The sequence below is a fragment of the Quercus lobata genome, chromosome 2, assembly GCF_001633185.2.
Source record: "Quercus lobata isolate SW786 chromosome 2, ValleyOak3.0 Primary Assembly, whole genome shotgun sequence".
In the NCBI taxonomy this organism is placed as follows: domain Eukaryota; kingdom Viridiplantae; phylum Streptophyta; class Magnoliopsida; order Fagales; family Fagaceae; genus Quercus; species Quercus lobata.
The window spans coordinates 37,367,558-37,384,294 of NC_044905.1; the positions used below are offsets into that span (position 1 = coordinate 37,367,558).

General features: G+C 33.7%; 1 long non-coding RNA gene and 1 pseudogene across 1 annotated transcript; one reads left to right on the forward strand and one right to left on the reverse strand.

Moving 5' to 3' along the window:
• Positions 1-601: 601 nt before the first annotated feature.
• On the forward strand, positions 602-4,136 carry LOC115974120 (annotated as a pseudogene).
• A 6,890-nt stretch (positions 4,137-11,026) lies between these two features.
• Positions 11,027-14,705, reverse strand: LOC115975508. Its single transcript, XR_004088124.1, has 3 exons — positions 14,491-14,705; positions 12,262-12,328; positions 11,027-11,353 (listed from the first exon to the last, which is right to left on the reverse strand). It is a non-coding gene; the product is annotated as an uncharacterized LOC115975508 (long non-coding RNA).
• Between the last annotated feature and the right edge of the window lie 2,032 nt (positions 14,706-16,737).

Below are 16,737 nucleotides of genomic sequence, written 5' to 3' on the forward strand. Positions count from 1 at the left end.
TGAGCTGTGGAGAACAAGTGGGAAAAGGGAAAGTTGGTGGAGGAAGGTGACTTGAGGCATTAACGTTGGGCTTTTCTGTTAGTTTGAGAAAGAAATAAGTAGCTGCGTGGCATCTTTTAATTAGTGGTACATAGAGTGGAGCATATGTTGTGAGATAAGAAGATTGAACTTTGTTAATAGGGCCCTTTTTTTTAACAATTGATTGACTTAATTCTTTGAACATTCATTAGAGGTCAAAATATGAATTACTAGATTTTTTTTTCTAACCCTAGTTAAGCTACATCCACTCCTCATATTTGCTTACTTCACTACTTGTCTAGAAAAAAGTTATGAGTGGAATGGATCTTAGCAACACCTCACTGGGATCACAACTCACAAGAATATGCTATTTTATCGAACAATATAATGAATCTTGATTGAAAAATTTGAGTACTAACTTTAGACACAGGTTACAAAATAGACTAACGTATTAAGTATATCATACAATTTAGTGGGGACAGAATACAGATATTTTTGTTCATGCTGGTAGCTGTGATTATTTATAAATGAAGAACAATTTTGGAGGAAGCTCATCTCAGTTGACATAGATCATATAGCTTCAATGGCTCTTGATGACATACCCGTGTGGCTTCCTCTTCTCTTATTACTCCCTCTTCTGCTGCTCATGAAGAAGAAGATGGATGATCGGAGTCAAAACAAGTGCCTTCCTCCAAACCCTCCTAAACTTCCCATTATAGGTAACTTGCACCAACTTCGTGAATTGCCTCACCAATCTCTGTGCCAACTCTCCAAACAATATGGCCTAGTAATGCTCCTTAAACTCGGTGGCATACCAACAGTCATAATATCTTCTGCTAAAACTGCAAGAGAAGCCTTGAAAGTTCATGATCTTGATTGTTGCAGTAGACCTACCTTTGCTAGCTCTAGAAGACTTTCATCCAATTATGGAGCCTTTTCTTTTGCACCTTATGGGGATTATTGGAAAGAGATGAGGAAAACAAGTGTTCTTGAGCTTTTTAGTGTGAAGAGAGTGCAGTCCAATGAGTTCATTAGGGAAGAAGAAGTCAATTTACTTGTCAATTCCATATGTCACTCTTCATCTTCCGCAACCCCTATTGATCTTTCTAAGAAGCTATTTGCTTTCACTGCAAATGTATCTTCTAGAATGGCTTTTGGTAGTTCCTGCGGGAGTGATTTAGACATTGAAAGGTTTCGAGAAGTGGTTCATGAGACTGAAGCCATGTTGGGAAGCTTCAATCCATCTGAATACTTTCCTTTCATGGGATGGATTATGGACAAGTTCTCTCGTAGATTCCAAAGGTTTGAAAGGATTTTTCTTGAGTTGGATAACTTTTTCCAACAGGTCATTGATCTTCATCTTAATCCTGATAGAACAAAACAAGAGCACGAAGGCATTATTGATGTGCTACTGAGAAAAGAAAGGGAAAAAATTAAGTCTGGTGATGCTCAGTTCACAAAGTAGAACATTAAGGCAGTTCTCATGGTAGCTGCCAATCTTTTGCCCTATGGATTTTTATTTTATTTTTTTTGGAATTCATAAAAGTGAAAAGCCCCATGGTTATTGATCCCAATGTTTTTGTGTTTAGTGCTCATAAGTGATAATAGGTCATATATTTTGCTTATCTCATCAAATTAACTCTATGTTTAGATGGGAGCATATGAATGGAGAGAAAACAAGATGAGAGGAGAAAGGTTACGGCCATATAAGATTTCACGATTTCCTACCACCTTTCTCCTCCTTCTCTCCTCTTTTCCCATATCTTTATATTACAAATATACCCCAAAAATCTTATTTAGGAGGGAGGAGTTGGAATGAAAAGAAAATAATTGAATTTTCAAAGAATTTCTTTTGAAAAAGTTTAATTATAAAATTGGTTGTAGCTTATAGCTACAAACTCACTCAGTAAAATAAATATTAATACTTATTTTGAAAATATAACCATTGAATTGCATGTTCTTTACGCTCTTAATAAACGTGTCAAATTTTATGTTAATCGGATATTATTTACTATATAATCTATAAGTTTATATTTTATGCATAATTTTAAATTACAAAAACTAGCAATTTAAAAAATTTATTGATGACATAGTTAGTGATCTTTAATTTTTTTTTAAATTTTGCAAACATAGAGAATATAAGAAAAAGATGTACTCCAATAGTGAATTTGTCAAAATTCACCTCTAATAAAAAAATATTGAATAAGGTTGTAGTCTAAGGTTACAATTAATTTTGTAGCTAAACTTTATCCATATTTTTTTCATTCTCTTTTTGGGAGTTTAATAGGAGGTTCCATTCCTTTCCCTTATAAGCTCATTTTTTTATCACTCCAAATTTGAGAAAAATAAAAGGAAATGAAATATGATTTAATTAAATTTTTAATGAAGTTTCCATAATTCTCTTTTTTTTTTAAATGCCTATACCCTTATTTTTATTAAAGAAATGGTATAATAGTAATGTTGTTATAAATAATTCATTCCATTTTTTTCAATTTAACTCTCAAACAAAGATTATATTCCATTATATTATTTTCCTTTCAAACAACCAAACAAAAGAGAGATAACTATTTAATTCATTTCTATTCATTCCCATTTTTTTTCTAAATTATCTTCATTCCATTCAATATTTCTTTTCTTTTATAAGCTCCCAAACTCAGTGTCTGTTTGAAAACAGCTTATTTAGTTGAAATTAAAAACTTTTTGCGGAAAGTACTATAAATAAAGCTAAAAGTATTGTAGATAAAGCTAAAAGCTAGCTGAAATAATACAATGAAACCCATGAATAGTACCAAAAAGTGCAATGGAATCCATGAATAATAATAAAAATAAATTGAATAGTAGCTAAAATAAGCTAAATAATAAAAAAAGGTTAGTTTTTTCAGTCAATACCAAACGCGACCTTAGTGTTATATTCTTAAGTACTTACCTATTATATTTGTTTATTAGGTTTTGTTTGTAGGCACGGTTGACAGTGTCACAACTACCTTGATATGGGCAATGGTAGAATTCTGCAGTTGGGGCTGCAAGCTTTTGCTAAGGTGGTGAGTTTTCTGATTAACTCTTCATTTTTGAACTAGCACCCTCTTAAGAAAACCATTGCTTGAAGATTTTGTTTTTTGCAGTTTCATTATCAATTCTAAATTTCTAACATTTTAGACAATATAGCATTTTATTGCTTAAGAAAAATATTGACATTTGAACTTTTGTATTCTTCTCAGCCAAGGTTGTGGTTGAACTTGGAAAAACTGATGAGCATATCTAAGCTGCTATGATATCCAATGCATAAATACATATATATCCAATGTATTTTGCCATCTGGCCAGGAGAAAAAAAAAAAACTATAGCCGCGTTTTAAAAAAGCAGCTATAGCCAAATTCAAAAAAAAAAAAAAAAAGCAAAAGGGTTATGGCCGCATTTTTAGAAATGCAGTCATTGGTCTTGACCTATAGTCGCGTTTGTAAAAGCGCGACTATTGGCCAAATTGACCTATAGCCACATTTTCAAGAGCTATAGCCGCATTTTAAAAACACAGCTATAGGACCTTTTTTTTTGTAGTGGAACTTGCTAAGAACCCTAGAGTGATGAAGAAAGCACAGGATGAAATTAGAAATTTCATTGGAAATAAAGGAAAAGTCACTAAAGGCGACACTGACCACCTTCTTTACCTCAAGATGATAGTTAAAGAAACTCTCATATTGCACCCTCCAACCACCTTGCTTCTTCCAAGAGTAGAAGTCATGTCACACTTTAAGATCAATGGTTATGACATTTACCCAAAAACGTTACTCCAAGTTAATGCTTGGTCAGTTGGACGAGATCCTAAATACTGCAAGAACCCAGAAGAATTCATCCCAGAAAGATTCATTGATAACTCCATTGATTATAAAGGTCAACATTTTGAATTATTGCCATTTGGAGCTGGTCGAAGAACTTGTCTTGGGATGTACATGGCAACAACAGCAGTTGAGCTTGCACTTGCAAATCTTTTATATTGTTTCAATTGGAAACTACCCTATGGGATGAAAGAAGAAGATATCAACATGGAAGAGGTAGTTGGTCCTAGAATTGCTACCAATAAAAAAACAGCTCTTAACCTTGTGCCAATCAAAGTGTTTTAACGTATGTTTGGAATATTAGTATATGTCAGCCACCCTGCCCTCCCCTCCCTCCCCTCTTCTCTCATCCATTTCTCCCCATTCCAAACATAAAAAGGACATATACTACACTTATCTTTGTTAGCTAAGTGGCCGAGAAAGGTATTTCAGACATCCTAAACAATGATTGGCACAATGTTATTAGCTGTTTCTCTATTGATAATAAGGGTCAGTGACAATCAGATCATACGAGACTAAGAATATTCATGGATATCTTTCTATGAATACTTGCTTTTGTGTAATATGTATGGTGGTAAGCATTTTGAAATAAATGGTGGCTAATTTGCATGTATGTCTTCGTTTGTGGGGTTATTAATTGATCAATTATCCTTCTTATACATGGCAGGAATTGAACTCAAATTGTGTTTGGCTATACTACCATGCTAGAAAGGCTTGGCATAATTATTTCATTCAATCAATTGTTTTAGATAACTAAGCAGCGACAAGGAGAGTTTTTATTAGACAAACACTTTGGAATAAATGGTGGCTATTTAGCATGTATGTCTTTGTTTGGGGTTATCAGAGTCATCTCAATACAATTTGAGATTTAAGACGAAAACTTTAAATAGACACTTTTATATTTAAATATCACTTCAATAATACTTAATCAACATTCTATATAGAGAAAAAAAAATAAAAAAATAAAACTTTTTTTCATTTAAAATATATTATTTTTACTTTTTAATATAACTAATTTACTTAATACAGTGATTGAGTTGAATTTCTATTAATCCATTTTTAGGCCTTCTTAAGAGTAGAGGAAAAATACACAACTCACACACTTTTTTTAAATCACTTAATTATTGCCCTCACATTGAGGGGCCTTTCTCTAGTAAAGGGCCATAGAGGTGAACAATGATAATTTATCCATCTTATAAATGAGAGTAATTGTACGCAAAATTTGTGTTTGGCTTACTACCATTTTTAGTGTTATGAACACTTGTCATAACACTAGATAACTGAGCAGGGGTTAGGTGAGTTTTCATCGTCATCTTTTAAATTTCTGTCAAGAAGTTTGTCATAATCTTTTAGCTTGACTTAAGAGATTCATTGTTGATTTAGGTAGATTTACCCATGTTTCTCCAGTTCTTACTTATATGTCATTTTCCTATCATAGCTTGGCTTTGATCTCTTTGGGTTTGAGATTTACTGCTTTAGATGTGAGATTCGCAGATTTTTTTTGAATTTAATTATTTGGGGAAATTTTACATTTTCCTTAGGTTTCTCTATTCTCTAATTTCTTTTTGAATCTTTCTTGCATTCTTTCTCATTTTTCCTTGGATTTTGTTTGAATTTCTTGAATTTTTATTAGAATTTTTCCAAGTCTTTGAACCTTTTGAATTTTTAGCATTTTTCAACTTTTCAATTTTTCTAAACTTTTTAAGTTTTCTTGAATTTTATAATTTTTTTTTTTGTTTTTGGCTTGAGTTATTCTTGATGTTTTTGAACTTTTTTTGTTGCCTTAGTCTTGAACTAAATGTAACTTAGAGTTTTTCCAACTCTAACTAAACTAGGACAAGCATAGTTGTCAAAACGTAAATTGTATTGTGAACCGATTTTTTATTTTTCTGTATTATGTATCATGTATAGTAAGAAATACAAACAATTAATAAAATTTATAAAAAATTATAGATATACATAAATAAATGGTATATTCATTGTAAATCCAAAATATATTCCGCTAATGACTAATTAAATCATTACTTATGTAATAATATTTAATAAGCTAAATAAATCAAATTAACATGTGTTTATAACATACCTATTCAAATTGATTAAACTTAAAAGTAATAATGCATGACAAATGACCCAAAATAATAATTTCCTTTTATCATCTTACCCAATCACTTCATCTTAGTTAATGTTATCATTATGTTCATCATCTTGCCAATTTATTTCTTCATTAAAATTTTCTTTATCATCAACAACATATTCTATCTCTTTTTGTTCTTTTATTTTAATAATATATATTTTTTATTTCTTCTTTGTATTATGACTTCTTAGACTTATAATAATAATGACAAAAATAAAAATAAAAATAATTATATTGTCATTTAATATTTTATTCATAGTATAGAAAGGAATTTGCAAAATATAAAAGTGAAGTGTCAAGTGTGTAATCCAAATTTTGTAGAAAAAAAAAAAAAAAAACACTAATGGACATGTTATTTTATTGGGCTCAATTAAGTAACCTAATAATTTTGTATTAAAATCAAGTCTTTTATTCAAATAAAAGTACAAATTTTAATAATAAAACTCATTTTAAAGTGCATCTGATACAAAACCTTTTGTACACAATACATATCACATATTGTACTATATTGATAACTATGAGACCAAGTCTTTTAAACTTTCCCACTTTTCTTTCATTTATTTTCTCCTTCCTGACTAACTGTTTGCTTCCCTTCTATTTGCCTTCTTCGAATTCCTCCACTCTCTTTTCTTCAACTTCCTTGCTTCCTCTAATTGCAATCTCCTAATTTTTTTGAACTTCTCTTACATGCTCATCTCACCAAACAATGGCTGAAAGATAAGCAGATCTTCAGATTTCTATTTAAGCCATTAGGAGCACGCCAAGCGCCAAGAAGACTCACTCGCACTCTTGTTTATACCTCATGCCACATATCTTTTGCTACAAGGATTGGATCAATACGTTTTCCCCTTTTCTCTCTCTCTCTCTCTCTCTCCTGCATTTTTTATATTTTATTGTTGTGGTTTTAGTATGTTTCGGTAAGCTTTAATTATTATTCTCATGCATAACAAAAACCTTGGTTATCATTTTTTTCCAAATCATAATTCCCTTCTCATAAATATTTCTTATCAAGCACCTTAAGAACCATTCTAACCCTTACATTCTCAAAACCCTAGACCCTTTAACGGACCGAAATCTTTTAGAATTCCTAAGTACTCTACCAAATAGAGTTACTTTAATCTTGACCCTCCTTTTTATAATAAATAATCCAAATAATGTTATGTCATCAATCCACTAACAGAACCCTTAAGTAAATGAGTAGTTTTTAAATTTTCTTAAATTTTGCGTTAACTTTGTAAAGTAAAGTCCAAAAAAAAAATAATTCTAAAATAAGACAACATAAAAAAAAGCTACAATAAACAATGTTTCTCTTTGTCAAAGAAGAATCAAGAAATAAGGGGAAGGGAGATGATGCAAACATCCATATCCTTCTCTCTCTCTCTTTCTTTAACTAAGCACTGTAGACTTGTGAATTCTACTATTGGCATGGGCAAAATTGTCCCGTACAAAACCATTGAGGTCACCATGCAAAGTAGGGATGTCCACAAGTTGGGTTGGATCGGGTTTAGGCTCAACTTGCAACCGACCTAACCTGATTAGGTGGAGAGATAATAAACATGCCGCCAACCGCCACTAACCACGAGTCAAGTAGTTTTTGTTTTGGGTGGACAACAGTCGGATTTGAGACCAACGAAGTAATGGCTGAGAGGGGCGTCATCCGATATGGTCCAAACCTTGATGGATCTCGACTAGATCTCATCGGATCTTGACATATTTGAGACTAAGAGAGAGGGAGGGCGAGCATTAAAGGGGATGACAGTTTCTAGTAAGCTTGGATTTGGTCGGTTTGGTTTCTGTTTGGTTTCAAAGCCCAAAACCATCACTTGACTTGCACTCCTTGGTTTCTGATGCCGGAGATCTTCCATTGACCACCTACCTGCTCAGATCGAGTTGGTTTTGGTTTAGGTGGCGTCAAGTCTGGCAATTTCGTTAGGTTACCAGTTATGAAATCTAAAACATGTTGTGAAACCTTTTCCACAAAATAAAAGGAAAGAAAAAAGAGAGAGGGATTTAGATAAATCTTATTGCAAATAAGCTGAGATTTATATGAGTGGGAATGGAGCTAGAAATCGTCTCTTAGGGGGTGGATCAACTTCTAGGATCAACAAATCACACACACGTACGCATAGTTATGTATGTGATTGTTATTCTTGGAAATATGAGTAATTTTTTAATATTTTGTGAGTGATAACTAACCAAAATAACAAGAAAATTCTTAATTCAAAATTTTCAATATAATAAGTTTTGTTGAGATACTATCTTTCTTATAAAATTAAATAAGTTACATATTATTGAGTGATTGAAATCTATATATTTTATATAAAAAAATTAAAATAAAAATCAAGTATTTATATGTTATTTATAATATATTCTTAGTCTTTTATGAGATAATTTTTATTTTATATATTGACCCACAAATAACAAAGCAATACAACATGAAGAATCATTTAGAAAATTATCGTTCCAATTAATTTCTAGAAGAACTTAATTTTCTTTTCAACTAACATCTCTTGTGATTTTGCACTTTTTCCTATATCAAAAAAATAAATAAATAAATAACAAAATAAGAAAAAATAACAATAAATGGAAGAAAACAATATTTGAGGACTCAGGAAAATTATAAAAACTAACCTTCTTAAACACACATTCCAAAAGATCATAAATAAAAACACACACACACATTCCAAAAAGTGCATTCTTGACAAAACCTTCTTCTCAAAAAAAAAAAAAAGGTAGACAAAATCTAAAAATATTTAGAAAAAATTTAATAATCATACCAAATAAGTATTTTATTTTGGATTTCACAATAAATTTTCCTTAGTCACATGCCTTAAATATTAATATATTATTGTGTTATAACCACTTAAGAGATACTACAATATTTAATTTTTTATGAGATAATAAAATTTTAAATTTTAAATTAAATTCCAAAGGCTTCAAGTTACAATTTGTGTATAATAAATACTACTCAATCCCAAAATCCTATGCTCCAAAATTGACTCCACTCTTAAAAACTTTTGGTAGCTAGGTTCCAACATGAGAAAAAAACCAATGTGCCTTAAATCTTGGTCTCCCATATGTAAGCCTAAAAACCTTGGTGGTCCAGGACTCCACAGGACAACAGACATTAGCAAAGCTCTCAATGCCAAACTTGGGTGGAACATGGGCATCCCTTTTAATGAAAAAAAAAATACTTGAAAGGCACACCCCATTCATGCATGCCAAGAGAACCACAAGTTGTTAATGGCAATGGAAAGGAATTCTATATTCTAGGGAATGGGAGACGCACCTGTTTGGGATCACCCATGGATACCAATGCTTGAAGGCTTCACCCCCACTGCCCCTACACAAAATGACCATGGCATCCATAGAGTTTCAGACCTAATTAATTCTATCTCCCTCCAATGTGACAGAGGGAATTTCCTCAAATTTTGATACATAAAAAACTATGAATTTTTTCAAAATCCACCTATCCTCATACGAACACATTTGGGTTCCAAATAGCTCAAGGAAATTCACAACAAAATTGGCTTATCTCATACCAAAATCCAAATCTTGACTCCAATAGCTCACTCACAAACAAAAATTGGAATGCCATTAGGAATGCAAAATTTTGTATTAGATTTAAATTGATGTTATATAAGATTTCCTGGGATGTTCTCCCTTAGCAGCTCAAACCACATCCATAGACAAATTTTGTATCTTATGTAATGTTGAAGAAGAGACAACTTTTCACCTATTCACATTGTTAACATGTATAATGTTGTGGGCTTTAGGCCCAGCTAGATTACTTGTATAGCACATTCTTGTACTACACTCTTACTTGTACTACACACATATGTCTCCTATATAAAGGTACTCATGTATATTCTTTCATTATAAAATACAATACTAAAGATTTTAGTATTTCTAACATGGTATCAGAGCTACCTTCGTGTGGCCATGGTTTTCTGTCCTTACGATATATTTAAGAGCAATCTTTGTCTTCCTTGGTGTTTTTTTTTCACTGCATTCATCTTCTTTGGCTTCCTACTGCTGCCGTCAAAACTCTCCGGTATAGTCATGCCACCATTAGAAGTCGCATCAACACTGCATGGACATTTTCTTAGCAGTCTTGTCTTATTGGTGTTACTCTATTCTCAGCATCACTTCTGCCATCGCAACAGTTGCCGCAGCCTCTTGCCGTTGAACCTCCAACGTCTTCCAATCATTGTCTTTGGGTTCCGGGCTTGCAGCTGCTGTCGTTGAGGAGTCCTACATCGCATAGACCACTACATGTGCATCACCACCATGAATATTGCTCTGATTACGTTTCTGCAGGCATCATTGAGATCGTCTTGCGCCGATTTACATGTTGGTGGAAGCCTCGCAGCCATTGGAGACCGCACGCGCTGCCCAAAGATTCTGCGTCAAAGCTCATGCACCCCACACGCCGTCATCAGCTCTAGGCTGACATCACTCGTGATGTCATCAATGCCATGTCAACCCTAGCTTACGTCAGCATCCAGTCATCTGCTAACGTCAGCGCCATGTCATCTTGTTGACGTCATCTCTGCTGACCGTTGACCTCATTAACTTTGACCGTTTACCCATTGACTTTGACCGGGTCGTTGACTTTGACAGTTGACTTTTCTCTAAGGTTGACTTTTGTAGTCCAAGTTCTCCTTACCTAGTTTTTCGTGTAGATTCCATTTTTGCAGTCTATTTTTGCATATTGTGTCTCTAAATGGATAAAAATGATGTTTTTCTTCCTCGCCCTATCAATACTATATTGGAAGGGAATAAGAATTACTTATCTTGATCTCAAGTTATGCGTAGTTTTCTTATGGGTCACATGCTATGGCAATATTGTACTAGTACAATCACTACTCCTGTTGTCACGACCCAAATCTGTATTTCAGAGTTTAGAGCATGACCGGCATGTTAATACCAAGTTCGTCTCAATATTAACACGAACCAACCTAATCTGAAGGTACTTATCAAGAATTGTTTCTTGAATTCCTGCTTATTTTCTTTTAGAAAAGCCAAATATATACAAAAATGATGGCAACCCTAAAATTTCATTTCTTTCGAACTTGGAAAAAATTCCACCAGGCTGAAACTTAAGGTATTCAAGTCAGAATTTACATAGCTAAACATTTAGCAAACTCTTATTACAAACCTAACCCCAAGGCATACAACTGGGGTTCAAAACAAACTACAGTACCGAATTACATTTGTGCTCAAAGGATCAAGTACATCTTGATTCCTTATATACAACAAAAGAGCTAACTGCTATACAACAAAACTCTACATTCTAACAAAACGAGAAAACACAGAATCTTTGCCACCTCTAATACTCTCGCTGCTTCCAGGAAGAACCTGTGCACTGAAATATAATAGGGTGAGCTGCAAAGCCCAGTAAGGTTTTAAAGCTCCATGGGCCTTTAATAAGAATGCATGTAAATCAAAAAGTTTATGGATATGCCAAAATTTAATAAAATAGCCTTCATACTGTTCATATTGTTCTTAAAAATAACTTAAGAACTTTCAGATGAGAATGCTTCATTTTTCTTTCATATAATAAATAAAATGACATAATAAGGAACTTAATTATAAATTCAGTAATCTTATCTTTGAACAGATTATCAAATACTTTATCATAACTTCTCATCAGATTTATAACACATTCAATATACCTTTCTTATAATTTCCCAAATAGCTTTATACCTCGTTTATAATACAGGTTAGTTAAACCAATTGTAAGTCTGTCACTACTTTGGGAGGCTTCCAACACAGAGTGCCGGGCATCCAACATTCCCCACAATGCCAGGTAATTCCAGAATCATATCATAATACATACTTTCAACCATGGGGGTAGGTTGACATCCTCCACAAGTTGGCTGTTACCAACAAGGGCGGGTACAGCAGAGCCAGTCCCACTTTTAATGGCCAATCAGAATTTCCATGGAAATGCCAGTACTATAACCCCTACTGGCTGAGTTCAGAACACAACAATGGAATAACTCGAAACTACATTTTTCTATTAACTTTGCTTATACATAAATGTTTCACAAAGTAGCATATCCACTTCGTTTTTAAATAATATGTTCGTAACATATAACATAGCATCAATATGCTAAAACTATTATGTATGTAATATTGAATAACTCACGAACACGTATTTTACTTAAATCATGCATATACGTAATATCTCTAGTTAAGAGCTTTAATACATAATATTTTTCTAAATAATTCTTTTATACTTATCAAAAGCACATGTCACAAGTCCCTTACCTGAAAACAAAAGGCGCGAGAGATTGTACGCGAGGAGCTCAAGTATCCGTGTTCTCGTTCTCGCCACCTAAACGAAAAGAACCAAAACTTATTATGGACAAACTCTTCCTAACATATAAACTTATACCTAAATCACAACCTAACTCTCAAACTCAAGAAAATCCTAATTCCCATCACATAAAGTTCCCCAAAACATATAATACAATCATCAAAAACATTTTGCAGCCAAACCACAGAAAAACCAATCCATAAAATTTATATATGCTTCAAACCATAGTTTTAAAAATCGGACCGGACCGTCCGGTTCGACCGGTTCAACCGGGAACCGGACAGTAATCCGGTCCGGTTATGTTTAAAAACCGAAAAAGTAAGAAAAATCGGATTTAACCGGTAACCGTTGGTTCAACCGGAAAAACCGGAAACCGAAATGGTTGAACCGGTTTTGCAAAATTGATGAAGGAGATCTGAAATGGAGCTTTATTTTGCAGAAAAATTCTTATTTTTTCTCAGATCTGCCAGTCTAAGTGGGTAAGGACAGATTTTTTGCTAAAAAAATCTTCTTTTTTCCTCAGATCTGCTATGCTTGAGAGAGGGAGAAAATTACTGAATGCTCATGCTTGGTGTTGAAACCACAGCTCTTCGGTGAGGCAGTGAATGAGAGGATCTGATGGAGATCTAACTTCCACACAGAGAGAGAGAGAGAGGTACTGGAGGACAAAATACAAAACACTGAGAACTGAAAAAATAAAACTTTTTGATAGTAAACCGTGTGGGGTGCTAGATTGACAACAGAGAGGTTGTTGGGGTGCTAGAGTTGGGTTTACTGCTTCTGTGTGTTTCTGTATTATTCTCTCTCTCTCTCTCTCTCTCTCTATGAACGTGGGAAAGAGAAAGTTACAAAAAGAAAAAAAGAAATGGAAGTGTGCTAAAGTGCACGGCCACATAAATCCACTTCCAGCTTCCCAAACTAGAGCTACATTTCTCCGAAATTACCTCTCCCTGCCATTTTCCTTTTTTTTTTTTTTTTTTCATTAAAGAAAGGTGTACGTGTGTGGTGGGGAGTGATATAGTGGGAAAGTAGATTGGTCATACTAATTGGTATGTCACTGTGTCAGTGAGTTGTCTAATCATTTGACTTTGTGGTATTTTTTTAAACAAAATTTTTTTAATAGATAAATGGTTAAAGTTAGACTATTATTTATAAATATAAATATATAAAACCTTAATAATAGATTTTTCTTTTTGTCAATAATTACTGACTAGAAAAAAAGAAAAAGGTAGTATGCAAAAAAAGAAAAAGAAAAATTCAATATTTTATATTTTCTTAAAATAAGTTATTAAAATCAAAATTTATATAAATATTATTTAAATATTTAAATAATATTAATTATGACATCATCGGTTCGACCATCGGTCTGACCCCGGTCGGACCATAAAACCGGTAATCAGTCTCTTTTCCGGTTCTTTGTCCGTTCCGGTTTTTAAAACCATGCTTCAAACACACCAAAGGATGAGTGTATAAAATTATAGCTCAAAACATACAACCTAACTTGAGAATTAAATCCACAAAGTTAGGTGTAGCATATATTGTTCACTGCTCTTTACAGCCACGTATGCTCCATTTGTAAAATACAAACGGACTGTCTACACAACTCCAATTGTGATGAAATTTTACAGGACTACCCCCCTGTATGTCCAGTAGTAACCATAAAAATTTCGGAGTCAAAGCATTAACCCATGATTTACTAAAAATCACACAAGACAGTAAACTCAAATCTGTCCTGACAGAATTTCTTGCAACTTTCAAATTAAACCAATAATTTTATGTTCATCCAAATACTGTGAGACCACTTCTATAACAACAATATGTGTCTTAGAATTCATACAAACTACTCCTTGCATCCTAACTCACAAAATACAATTTAATACAGAATTTTCTTTTAGTGAACAACAAATCTGTCACAGAGTCAGTTTCAGTACATATTCTTACAAAATCATCAACAAATAGCAATAGGTCTTAATTTCATTTGGATATTTTTATACCTATTGTATACATATTAAAATACCCTAATAAGCATTCAATAGACCACAATATCATCAATATTTCAAGTAACTAAAACAGAATCACCCATTCAACTTCCAGAAACAGAGTAGAGAACAAAGAGGGAAATTAAGCCAACAATTACACTATCCCAATACACAAAATCAGATGAGGTTTAACTTACTTACCTACACACTTTGAAGATGAAACCTTAGGATTAATTGTTTGATTTCTTCTTTAAAGAAACTAGAATTTTTGGTGGGAAAGGAAGGGAGAGATGTTGCCGTGTAAGGAGGAAGAAGAAAGAACAAAGAAAGGGGAAATGGAGAAAGAAGAAAGATAGCTGCTGGACTTCAGAGACAGCCAAGAAAATCAGAAAAGTAAGGAGACTTTTGGGGCTTGGATACGTGTATGGCTAGGGGAAAACAATATCACATCCACTTGTTCCAAATTTCTTGCATTCACACTTAAATATATATATATATATATATATATATATAAACTTTGCATTCACACTTACCTTTTTCTTTGCATTCACACCTATCTACAAAGAATAAATAACACATTACACACACACACATATATATCCTTAATTTTATAAAGTTATATCTAACACATTAAAATAACATATATGTTCTATAATATCACAAAATCAAAGTTCCATGCACTTAAAAGTAATTAAAATAATGACATGCATATAAACACATAATTTAATTAGGCAATTAGGGTGGGGTGTTACACCTGTCAAGGGGGCAAGTGAAGAAGATGCTGCCTTCCTCAGTCGCATGATTGAATGAGATAGTCACAACCACATGATCCTCACACAAATTCAGAACACTTCCATTCCCTCCATCTCCAATCTATTGGGCAGCTTTGATGATGCAAAATCAACATGGGATATGTTGGCCGAAAGGTACTCCACTACTCACAGATCCATGAAATATCAATTAGTGGTTGAATTGCATTAACTCAGGCAAGAACCAGAGCAATCCATCAATGACTACTATGATCAACTTCGCTTCATTTGAGATGAAATTGACCTTTCTGATCCAACTTGGGCATGCTCAAAGGATGCTTAGCAATATGCTACCATTAGAGATGAATTTTGTCTTTATGAATTCCTTATGTCACTTCATAAAGACTTTGAGCCCATCCGAGATCAACTTCTTAATCACAATCCTCCTCCCTCTCTTGATACTGCTGTTAAATGAGTTGGTTAGAGAAGAAGCTCGTCTTGTAACCCTTCAAGCCCAGAATAAGCTCAATGGTTTGGCTATTACTCCTTCTCCACCCATAAAGCAACCTCAGCAATCAGGTGATTCCTCTGGCTCTAGTAATCGTTGCAAGAAAACCAACAAAAAATTCTATAACTATTGCAAGCATCCTAGTCACACCATTGAGACTTGTTACCATTGCAACAAATCTACTGCTGTTGTTGCTAATACTGAGCCTACTCTGCCGATGCCTTCCATTTCAACTGAGTCCTAGTCTTCTGGATCCATTATCAACCTCTCCCCCCATTGAACTATAGAATATCATAGCTCAAGCTGTTCGTATGGCTGGTAATGCATCTCTTTCCACTACTCTCTCTATTCTACACAATAAGTCTCAAACTTGGCTTTTTTATTCTGCCTGTTGCAATCACATGACACCTCACTCATCCTTATTCTCCAAACTTGACCCTGCACCACATCCTCTTAATATTCATATAGCTGATGGTTTCACCATGCATGGGAATAGTCTAGGTTTTGTTTCGACCTCCAACCTCTCTGTTCCTAGGGTCTTCCATGTACCTGACCTATCCTATAATTTGTGCTCTGTGGGACAATTAGCTGAACTAGGATATCGCCTTATTTTTTACTATTCTGGGTGTATTGTGCAGGATTCGAGGACAGGACAAGAGTTTGGGACCGATCCTAGAGTTAGGCGTATGTTTCCTAAGGACAATCTTCATCTTCCACCTGTTGCTCCTGTTTCTGTTGCTGCTACAACTACTGCAGTTTCTTCCTTACCTTCTCTCGCACTTTGGCATTCTCGTCTTGGACATGCACTATCTTCTCAGGTACAACAGTTAGCTTCTAAGGGTCTGTTGGGTTCTGTGTCCAAAAAAAATTTTGATTGTACTTCATGCCAGTTAGGAAAACAGCCAGCTTTGCCTTTCAATAACAGTGAATCTATCTCTAATAGTATTTTTTAGTTAATTCATTCTGATATTTGGGGACCTTCTCCTGTTGCTAGTATTGGTGGATCTCGATATATATATATTTTTTTTATTGATGATTATTCTCGTTATAGTTGGATCTTTCCTATGAAATCTCGTTATGAAAATTTACCAATATATAGTAACTTTGCAAAAATGGTTGAAACACAATTCTCCAAACGTATCAAAACTTTTCGATCTGATAATGCTCTTAAATATACTCAATATGCTTTTT